This window comes from Lipotes vexillifer, unplaced genomic scaffold (genome assembly GCF_000442215.2).
Source record: "Lipotes vexillifer unplaced genomic scaffold, Lipotes_vexillifer_v1.1 scaffold710, whole genome shotgun sequence".
Classification (NCBI taxonomy): Eukaryota; Metazoa; Chordata; class Mammalia; order Artiodactyla; family Lipotidae; genus Lipotes; species Lipotes vexillifer.
This window is the reverse complement of record NW_006789347.1, coordinates 85,158-97,358: the sequence shown is the minus strand read 5'-3', so window position 1 is coordinate 97,358 and position 12,201 is coordinate 85,158. Positions and strand designations below refer to the sequence as shown.

The 12,201-nt window shown below is 33.9% G+C and overlaps 1 protein-coding gene and 1 non-coding gene across 3 annotated transcripts in view; one reads left to right on the top strand and one right to left on the bottom strand.

Moving 5' to 3' along the window:
• The window catches only part of FER (FER tyrosine kinase), a 474,424-nt gene that overhangs the window by 396,104 nt on the left and 66,119 nt on the right, over window positions 1–12,201 (bottom strand). The window lies entirely within an intron of this gene.
• On the top strand, window positions 7,074–7,146 carry TRNAG-CCC (transfer RNA glycine (anticodon CCC)). The gene has a single exon. It is a non-coding gene; the product is annotated as a tRNA-Gly (tRNA).

The window sequence follows — 12,201 nt, the reverse complement described above, 5'->3', positions numbered from 1 at the left end:
GGGAAAGAGGAACAAATATAGAATAAAACCATGAAGTGAAAATATGCCATTAAAAGATTTTTTAAATTGTTTCAAACTGGAATTAGATAGCATAGAACAATGCCAATTATGATGGGGAAGGAAAATTAACAAGTCTATCTTAACTGATAAAACAACAGAGGGATTAGAGCAGCACACAATGCAATAAGAAGCACTGGTCTAAAAGGAATGAGTGAGTGTGCAAGAAAATGTTTGGGTGGTGTATAATTCGAATTAGACGCATGGCTGGAATATTTCTTAAAAAGAGAGATGAGTAAAATGTTAACAGATGCTTAATAAAGAAACAAACAAACAGAAAAGATGCATTTCAACATTTATAATTAAACTGATATAGCACTTTGCAGATATGGCTCTTTAGTTCAGGCATAGCAGTGGCCAAAGCATAAATTATTTGTTGATAAGGATAATTTGTGGAAGATAATTCCTTATCTGCAGACCATCTCATCTGCAGACCATCTGCAGACATTCAAATTGCTTTATTATACAGAATCCTGCTTAAGGGATTAATAATGTTCCTCATAATGGAATTTTACCAGTAGTCAGAGTCACTGATGCTGAAAGCTACAGACTGGTTAAGAAATATTAAAAAGTGAAAATATCTGAAGTTAATTTTAGAAAAGTTTAATCATAGGCAAAGAATATTAATACAATTTGAAAATAAAACCATTGTGGTTAAGTTTACAAAATAGAAAAAAAGTATCTTAACTTCTGAGAGAAGAGCTACAAAAATGTGAAAGTAGGAATAATTTAACTATAATAAACTAGACAAAAATCCCAAAGGATACTAACAAAATCAGGAGTGAGCAATGGATAAGAAGTATAAGTATGCTCGTTTCCTCACCTTTCATAAGAGTCAATAGACAGCTTTAGTTATAAAATTTGTAAATAGAGATACAGATTTAAGCTTATAATTTTTAAGTTTCAAAAGTTAAACAAGTGAATGTTTAGAAAAAAGCAGACTATATAGACCTTCTGAATTACAAAAATAATTTTTAAAGAAAGTTAACATTGTCCACTAGAAAAAGAAAGAAAACACATGAAACTTAAAATGATTAAAATTAAAAATAAGCTACAAAATAAAAATTATACTAAACACATCTGTTAAATATTATATGTAAACTTTATGTGTTAAACATCTATGGAAAGGAAAACATTATCAAATCAGAAGGGAAAAAACTTCACTATACACAAAATGAGAAACATCAGTAAAATAAAATAACATGTAACAACAACAGAAAAGATAGGGAAACCCCTCCCCCAGAAAAATATGAACAGTAAGATCCAGCAGTCATTATATTCAAATGATATAAAACTGAATTCTAGACACAAAATATAAAACAAAGAAGGGCACAGTATGTTGCCAAAGAATATCACTCAGAATGAATATATAACTGTTGTGATTCTTTTCATTCCAGAAAACAGTACATCCAAACAGAAAGCAAAAATGGTGGAAAATGCAATGAGAAATCAAAAGTAGTAGGAGAATTAAATATACTCATCTCTACCTGTGAGAGACTAGACTAAAAATAATAATAATAATACAGAGTACCTGAATAAGTAATTTAATAATGAATATGTTTGACCTATCATCATATATAAAACGCTATACACTACAGGTCTAAAAATACCTATTTTAAAAGAATATTTTTAAAAATTAGATAATATTGGGCTATAAGAAATTTCATAAATTTCCTCAAAAATAGAAATAGTGCATACTAACAACACTATCTAGCCTCTTTCAATTAAAGGAAAAAATCCTTATCAGAATTTTTTAAAGGAAAAAAATCAAATCATTCCTAAAAAAATGCATAGGCCAAAAAAGTTAAGTTTTTAAACTAAACGAAGACCTAGAAATAACAGTAAATAAAACACTGACCATCAAGCTCCATGATACACAGTTCAATATGCTCAAAGATTCACAAACTTTACACTATTTCTAAGTAAGAAAATTTTAAAATAAATTTATTAAAATACAATTTTAGAAGTTAGAAAAGGGAGAACAATATAAAACTAAGAAAAGTACAAAGAAGGAATTGAAAAAAATGAAAAATATTTATTAATTAGATAAAAATAGAAAAAATGTTGACAGCATTAAAAAGGAGAGCTTAACAATAACGAAGAAAATAACAATAACAAAGGAAATAAAGTATATAAAATCAACACAGTGAGAACTAACCATAAATTAAGACAAAATTGCAAAAACTGAGAGAAGCATCTGAAAATAAATGAAGTAGCTTTTTTTTTCTTTTAAAGAGAAATGCAAATTAGCAAAATTGACATTCCAAGAGACTGCATATAAATCATTCCATTTTTTGCTCACAGGTACATTCCCAGCCCTTTACCTGCTGGGACCTGATCTCTGCAAACTGTATTTCCCAGGCTCTCCCTTGCTAACTGGCTTTTGGTTTTATTGGGCAATGGGAGGTACTGGCACAAGGCTGAAGGGCAGGAAGAAGGGAGAAGCCAGGATATATTTCTCTCTCCCTCTCAGATTCTTTCTTTCCTCTGTCTCTCTGCTTGTAATAAGCCCTCCTCCTCCTTTTGTGGCTTCCAGATGGTAGAGGCTCCACATAGTTACTAATCTCTGAGGTGCCTTATCTTTCTCTGTTTGCTCTTAGCTCTTCTAAAACTTTTGAACACATTTACCCCAATTAAATCCTATTTATTGAAGTACCTAGTGTAGGTTCTGTTTTCCTGACTGAATCCTAACTTTTACAGATAGGAAATTCAAAGACACCAATAACCATGGAATACATGGTTATCATAAATCAATTATCAATAAAATACCTCTAATAAAGCACAAAGCTCAAACATTTTTTCCTAATGAATAATTTCAAACCTTTATGAATCAGATACCTTTGGTATTACCTAAATTGTTTCTAAGAATGGAGATTGAAAACAAAGTTCCTAAAATCACCATAACACAGATAACAAAAAATGATGAAGATACTACAAAATTAAATTCATTTATAAATACCAATGCAAAAGTCTTAAGTAAAAAATTAACTGCACAAAATTGCCCTTTAAAAGAAAAACATCTCATAATCAGTTTGGGAACATTTCAAAAATGAATATTTAATAGTTCAGTATAGAAGTATTCCCATATAAGTCAAACACAAACCAAGCTGTTTAATATCAGCAATGTTATTTAACATTATTTCTGAGATGCCTCTGAAGATAATGATTTGAAAGGAAAAGGCTTATCCTTTCTAATAATAAAAAAATACAAATGAAGCCATTTGAAATTATTTTTCATGTATCAGATTGACAAAATTAAATAAAACAACCACACATTGTAGGTAAGTGTATATGGGAACAGGCTCTCTAATGCACTGTTAGTGGAAATGTAAATTATTGAGAAACAAATTTGGTAATAGCTACTAAAATTCTAAGTGGGCAAATTTTATACCCAGAAATTCTACTTCTTGGAATTTATCTCACAAAAAATATTTTCACAAGAATTCAGATTTTATTTACAAGGATATCACAATCTTAAGAGCAAAAAGAGTTCAATTAAAAAAACTGAAGAAATGAATTATAAAATGATATGCAGCCATTAAAAAAAGTAAAGTAACTGCAAGTGAAATGATACAGAGAAAGCCCAAAATACATAACTAAGTAAAAAAGCCAAACTTCAGAACACTTTATAGAGTACAAAGTTATTTCTGTAAGCTAAATAAATGTCTTGTGTGGGCATATACATAAAAAAAAATACAGAGAAGAAAATTAGGATGAAATGTGGAAAAGATAACAAATTATTTTTTTCTCCTCAAACCTGAAATGCCTTGTAAAAATGTAAATATTAGAACTAATCCAAAACAAAATTATTTCTGTACCAACTCAAATTCCATCCACAAGCTACTCAAAATACATACACACTGTGACCTAACACCACGATAGCACTTCCAAACGTAGGGCTCACTAAAATACGAAACACCAGCCTTTATTGTATCACTCCAAATTTAGGACAGATGCTTCCATGTAATTAAATTGCAGCTCTCATATGGAACAGGAAACAATCATCACACTACAAGCCAAAACTATATCTAAAATAAAATAATACAGAACAAGATGAGTTATTTTTTAATCATTACGTGATAGTGTGAAAAAATATAAAACAATATCTACTCAAAGGTAGTAGCAAATATTAGCAGCTCCTCCATAAAGTGGTAAAAACTCACTAGTTTAACTTACTTTGGGGAAATAAAGTCTAAATTAATTTTTAAAAATTAAATGTTAGAATTTTCCACAGAAAATAATTTATTCCATTCAGGTTTATACAATAGCAACAGGTATGAAATGTAAAGATCCTATCACACTGCTTATATTTCCATATATTAGTAACTGTAATTAACAAATTAATCATGCATATTATAAGGTACTCAGAAATGAGATGAAGGAAACAAGAAAACACTGGTTTTCTTGATTGACTGATTGATTCCTTTGTACCAGGAACAATGTTAGAAAGAGGAGATAAAATAACCAGCAAAGTAAAGGACCTCTTCTGACCATGACATACTAACTGGAATCAAACTCATCTTCCCACTGAAAACAACTAGAAAATGGGGCATCATGTATGACACTCTTTTCATATATTGGACAGCAGGCAGCACAGGGCTGGAATCCCAAAGAGAAGTGAAAGGCCTAAAACTGCCCCAGTTGTCTTCCTGGAGTTATTTTCTTAAGGGAAGTGCAGGGAGAAAATCAGAGATAAACAGACTTAGAAGTCATAGTAAACAGTTTGATATATACCAATTACAATGCCCAATCAGAAATTTTAGGCAGGGGACTTGGCCATTACAGGGGTTAAATTAAAAGGTCAAGAAGAAAACTCTCTGGGCCTCACATAGCTTATACTTGTTTACATTTTTTTATTAAAATAATAATGCAAACCCTCACCTGATCTGAATTATCTTAAATTCTAAATATGTAGTCTGATTTCATAAATGCTAATTACGTCTTCCCAGAAGAAAAATAAAATGCTACTGGGAAAATCTTTAAAAATAAGATCAGCCAAGATGGTGTAACAGGGACCAAATTTACCCTTCTACCTGAAACAAGCAAAAAATGGACAAAAGATATGGAACAACAGTTTTCAAGACACTGTTTATCAGCCAAAGAAGAACAGTGATCACCAAGAAAAGGAAACAAACAAGGTGAGCCCTACAATTGCCCTGACTTACTGACTTGAGAGACTGCAGCACAGGAAGGAGAAACTGAAGGAGACACCAGCAGAATCCCTGCGGTGAGGAGACAAAGCTGAGAGTCAGGAAAGAGCAAGGCAACTAGAGTTCATGGGACAGACTACTGGGGAGGACAGAGGTACACAGAGAGAAGCCCAGAGATCTGCAGCAAGCCCCGCTCCATCCAGGATTCAGCACAACACTGATTAGTGCATGCCAGGGAGAAAACTACAGGAGCTGGGCAAAGAACTGGCTGAGAAGACTAAAGGGAACAGGACCTGGTGCTCACCCATGGTTGGGAATACTGCCCGTTCCCACCAGCCACACGGAAAACCTCAAAATTTATGGGGCATGGGGTAGAATACTCAAAAAAGTTTTACCTTCCTAGTGAGGAGTAATTAGCCCTGGAGTTAACACTGTTCTGGTCCTGCCTAACAAATCTTAAAATCAGAATCCAAAATATCAAACTCTTTCCAAGTAACGTAACTGTGTCCCCAAACAAAACTCAACAACACATAGCAACATAAACTATCAAAAATGAAGCAGAGAGAAAAAAAAAAATTTTTTTAATAAACAGAATATCACTGAACTTTAGGACTTTTAGAGATCTAATATGTGTATAATTAGAAACATCATAGGAGACAGAGTGGAATAGGGAAAGTATTTGAAGAAATAATGGCTGAAAATATTCAAAACTTGATGAAAATTAAAAATCCACAGATTCAAGAAGCTCAATAAATCCCAGCACAAGAAGCATGAAAACAAAACAAAACAAAAAACAAACCCACACTATCAGTACCGTATCTGAGTCAAATAGCCTTGGGACATTCAAATGTTTTATAATGATAATATAATAGTTTTCACAAACTGATTACATATATGAAACCCATCAATTCTGTAACTCATTTTGATGAGTTTCTGGATAACATTTTTTTCTTACAGCATTTAAAATTTCCTCCCCTGTAAATATAGCAGGAATTGACTAGTCTCCTCTGCATGGCTTATATCCCAGTATCCAGAAATCTCTACAGTTATGATCTCATCTGGTGGAGATTTGCAAAGAACCAAAGGACTGAGTTTACTTAGTGAGTGAGCAAGAAATGGATCATCTGAGTTAAATATGTCCTTTAATTTCAGGGGATTTCGGCTTCTCTAATTAAGCCTTCCTAACAATGAAACGGTTGAGGGACTTCCCTCGTGGCACAGTGGGTAAGAATCTCCCTGCCCATGCAGGGGATATGGGTTCAATCCCTGGTCCAGGAAGATCCCACATGTTGCAGAGCAACTAAGCCTGTGCGCCACAACTACTGAGCCTGTGCTCTAGAACTGAGCCTGCGTGCCACAACTACTGAAGCCCCCACACCTAGAACCCGTGCTCTGCAACAAGAGAAGCCACCGCAATGAGAAGTCTGCACACCACAACAAAGAGAAGCCCCTGCTTGCCACAACTAGAGAAAGCCCGCGCGCAGCAATGAAGACCCAATGCAGCCAAAAATAAATAAATTAAAAATAAATTTATTAAAAAAGAAAGGGTTGAAACTTTTAGACCCTGTTATTCAAGTACTATAAATTCTCAGATTATCAAACACTAACATCACAATCAAAACAAATCCTGAATAAAAATACTATGTAGACAAAATAAAATTACTAAATATTTTTAAATAAAATAGAATCGAAATAATCAACATAATCAAAGTCAATATCTGGGTTCTAAAGAGTGGTACCAAATATGCTGAGCCACATCATCTCAGTCATTGCCCAATCTCAGCAGTAAGAAGAAAGCCATTATGACTACCAGAATATTGCTACTGCTACCAAAAAAGTGTGAGTCTAAATGTCTAAACAGGGAGCTCCCTGACAGTCTAGTGGTTAAGACTCTGCACTCCCAATGCAGGGGTCACAGGTTCGACCCCTGGTTGGGGAACTAAGATCCCGCATGCCACACAGCATAGCCAAAAAAAAAAAGGGAGGGAGACGCAAGAGGGAGGAGATATGGGGATACATGTATATGTACAGCTGATTCACTTTTGTATAAAGCAGAAACTAACACACCATTGTAAAGCAATTATACTCCAATAAAGATGTTTAAAAAAATAAAGGTCTAAGCACAGATTCAGACCACGAAGGAAACTATATTACCTTTTCTTTTCTAATACTTTTCCTTCAAATTTTCTAGACTCAGTGCCCCTCAATTGCTTGTGTTCTCCTTGGACTTAAAGGCCACTCTTCTTGTTCTTCTGAGGAACAAAGATAACTGGCCAGAGTCACCTTTGTCCTCCAGAAGTAAATCACATAAGCTCAGCAGTCTGTCCTACCAAAAGTTACAGGTTGAATTAAAGACCTCCACAGTCTCTTCCAGCTCCAACACCCTGTGGTTGTTCTCTACTTAGCTACTTCCCTCATCATCCTCATAAACTCATTGACCTCTGTTGCTCATGTCCACAGAAGACTGCTTTGTTGATCCAGCTCTAGTGGATCTTTGTTAATACAGGGATGGCCTATTTGAAAATTTTAAAGAAAACAATAAATTACAGTAAGGAGATGTTTGCCTACTTCCCTCTAGTTTCTGGGTAATATTCCTGTTCTCCACCCTGCTGCATCCCACTCCCATTCCCCATCCATGTCCTAGAGAAGTGGTTCTGTTATTCCCTATTTCCTGTATCCCCAAAATTTCCTTGACTGGCTCTTTCAACTCAACATTTTTTACAAAAGCAAAGCCTTTCCCTTCCCCAATCCAACCAGTTCTTCCAGCTACTGCTCAATCTAATCTTTTTTGAAAGCCCCTCAAATAGACTTCTGGGGGGAAAAAAAAGTTAAAGCTCTGCATTTGTTTCCAGAAGGTATGAACCAGACTGTAGACTTAGGATACTCCCTTTTGAAGCTCTACCAAAGAAATGCTGTTTTCTTTTCTCATATCCTGTGTAATATAGAACCAAGAGGTGAGTTTGATGTTCTCCATTACTTCTCCCCAACTCCACCCCTATTAAAGCTAACCTTGCTTGTCAAGACGGCCCTTTACTCCTCCTCTTCAACACTGTCTACCTCTGATACACTCATAGGCTTTTTCTTATTCACCCCTTACATCAACAGTCTGAGACACATATCTTCATCTTATAAATGGTGTCGGAGAGATTAAGTAATCTGTCCAAGATCATACAGCTAACGAATGGAAGAGCTCAGCTTCAACCCAAATCTACCTCTTACTGTGCTAGACTGGAAACAACCTAAGAAGTCTGGAGGATACAGAAGTATGGGAACCTAAAGACCCTTGCAATGAAGGACTACTTTGAGAACAACATCTAAGCTAAACTGATGAGAGTACCTTATAAACTGGTTACATATTACATTAATCTGTATTTAGTACTTTATCATTAAATTACAAGCTTAAGAGCCATAGGGAAAAGCCATCTACTCCCTGTAGGCCACCTACTTTGTAGCATGAATAACAAATAGCTAAAGTGAAGAAGTCTTTCTAGGCCAAGATTAATGAGTCATTCTTGATTTGACACAGTCTGTTAGAAGAAATGAAGATGAAAAAGAAAGAGGCCTCTCACTGTATTTGAGTTTCTAACTAGAATAATGAACCACACTTCAAATCTTCCTAAACAGAACAATTAAGAAATAAATCATCTTCTTACCTAACCAACCCCAATACCACACTGGACAGTTAGAAATAGTACCACTTTAACACTGACAGTACACATTTCTTTATGCTCCAGGAAAACAAATGACTGGTTTGGGACTTTAAGTTTTAGAACATTTTTCAGAATGTTAAGTGTTATAGTAAATACTACTAATATTATATCATAACATACTGTTTTTTACATAAAATGCATTATTTCAAAAGATTTTCTAAATTCCTAAATGTGATTATTTTATGTCTGACTTATTTCACTTAGCGTAATGACCTCAAGGTCTATCCATGTTGTCGCAAAAGGCAGGATTTCTTTTTTATGACTGAATAATATTTCATTGCGTATATATACCATATTTTCTTTACCCATTCATCCACTGATGGACACTTAGGTTATTTCCATATCTTGTCTATTATAAATAATGCTGCAATGAACATGGGGGCATACATATCTCTTCAAGATGATAATTTAATTTCCTTCAGATGCATACTCAGAAATGGAATTGCTGGATCATACGGTCATTCTATTTTAATTTTTTGAGGAACCTCCACACTGTTTTCCAAAGTAACTGTACCAAGTAATGAGCATTTGTATGTCTTCTTTGGAGAAATGTTTATTCAAATCCTCTGCCCATTTTATAAATGGATTGTTTGGTTTTTTGCTCTTGAGTTGTAAGTTCCTATTTTTTTTTTTGCTGGTTTATAACATTATATAAGTTTCATGTATACTATATTTCTATTTCTGTATACACTACAGTATGATCTTATATAGATACAGTATGATCTATATAGATATAGATATATATCACATCTTCTTTATCCATTCATCTGTTGGTGGGCACTTAAGGTTGTTTCCATATCTTGCCTATTGTAAATAATGCTGTGATAAACAGAGGGGTGCATATATCTTTTAAAATTAGTGTTTTCATATTCTTGTGATAAATACCCAGAAGTGGAACAGCTGACTCATATGGTAGTTCTATTCTTAATTTTTTTGAAGAATCTCCATACTGTTTTCCATAGTAGCTGCACCAATTCACATTACCATCAACAGTATATGAAGATTCCCTCTTCTCCACATCCTAACACTTGTTTCTTGCCTTTTTTGATAATAAACATTCAAACAGGCATGAGGTGATATCTAATTGTGATTTTGATTTGCATTTCCTCGATGATTAGTGATATTGAGCATCTTTTCATGTACCCATTGACCATTTATGTGTATTCTTTGGAAAAATGTCTATTATGATCCTCTGCCCATTTTTTAATTAGGTCGTTTTTTGTTGTTATTGAGTTGTATGAGTTCTTTATATATTTTGAATATTAGCCCCTTAATGGGTACATGATTTGCAAATATCTTCTCCCAGTTGGTAGGTTGTCTTTTCATTTTGTTGATGGTTTCCTTTGCAGGGCAGAAGCTTTTTAATTTGATGTAGTCTCATTTGTGTTTTGTGTTTTTTTATTTTTTTTTGCTTTTATTTCCCTTCCCTGAGGAGACACATCCAGAAGGATATTGCTAAGACCAATGTCAAAAGGTATACTGTGTTTTCTTCTAGGAATTTTATGGTTTCAGGTCTTATATTCAAGTCTTTAATACATTTGGAGTTGATTTTTGTATGTGGTGTAGGATAGTGGTCTAGTTTCATTCTTTTGTATGTGGCTATCCATTTTCCCAACACAATTTATTGAGGAGACTATTCTTTCTCCATTGTATGTTCTTTGTTCCTTTGTCATAAATTAATTATGCATATATGTGTGGGTTTATTTCTGGGCTCACAATTCTGTTCCACTGATCTATGTGTCCAATGTTCTGCCAATACAATGCTGTTTTAATTACAATAGCTTTGTGATATAAGTTGAAGTCAGGAAGTGTGATGCCTCCAGTTTTGTTCTCTCTTCTCAGGACTGCTTTAGCTATTCAGGGTCTTTTTGGTTCCATATAAATTTTAGGATTTTTTTGTTCTATTTCTGTGAAAAATGTCCTTGAGAATTTGATAGGTATTACATTGAAGCCACACATTGTTTTAATGTAATAGGAACATTTTAACAATCTTAATTTTTCCAGTCAATGACCATAGAATGTCCTGCCATTTCTTTGTGTCTTTAATTTTTTTCAACATCTTATACTTTTCAGTGTACGTGTCTTTCACATCCTTGGATAAATTTATTCCTTGGTATTTTATTCTTTTTGTTTCACTTGTAAATGGTATTCTTTTCTCAGTTTCTCATTCTGCTAGTTTGTTGTTAGTATATAGGAACACAAAAGATTTTTGTTCTATATTAATTTTGTACCCAGCAACTTTATTGTACTCATTGACTATTTCTAATAGTTTTTTGATGGAGTCTTTAGGGTTTTCTATATATAACATCACGAAATTTGCAAATAGTGATGGATTTACTTCTTCCTTTCCAATTTGGATGCTTTTTCTTTTTCTTGCCTGATTGCTGTGGGTTGGACTTCCAACACTTTGTTGAATGAAAGTGTGAGAGTGGGCATCATCATCTTGTTTCTGATCTTAGAGGGATTGCCTTCAATTTTTCACCTTTGAATATGATGTTAGCTGTGAATTTGTCATATATGTCCTTTATTATATTGAGATACGTTCCTTCTCTACACATTTTATTGAGAGTTTTTATCATAAATGGGTTCTGAGTCTCGTCAAATGCTTTTTCTGCATCAACTGAGATGATCATATGATTTTTATCCTTCATTTTATTAATGTGGTGAATCACATTGATTGATTTGTGGATGTCAAACCATACTTGCATCCAAGGAATAAATCATACTTGAATCCCTGGAATAAATCATACTTGATTATGGTGTATGATGCTTTTAATGTACATCTGTCCCTCAGTATTCAAGGGGGATTGGTTCCAGGATTTGCCACAGACACCAAAACCTGCTTGATACTCAAGTACCACAGTTGGCCCTCCATATCCATGGTTCCACACCAGTGGATTCAACCAAACACATACCATATAGTGCTGTATTTACTACAGAAAAAAAAACCCATGTATAAGTGGACCTGTGAAGTTCAAAACCTGCATTGTTCAAGGATCAGCTGTATTGTTTATTTGATTTACTAATATTTTGTTTAGGAATTTTGCAAGTATGTTCATCAGAGATAATGCCCTGTAATTTTCTTTTTTTGTGTTGTCCTTGTCTGGTTTTGGTATCTGAGTAATGTTGGCCTCATAAAATGAGTTAAGGCATTCCCTCCTCTTCAATTTTTTAGAAGAATTTGAGAAGGACAGTTATTAAATCTTCTTTGAATCTTCAGTGAAGCCATCTGGTTCTGGACTTTGTTTTGGGGGATTTTTTTTTTTTTTTTTTTTTTTTTTTTT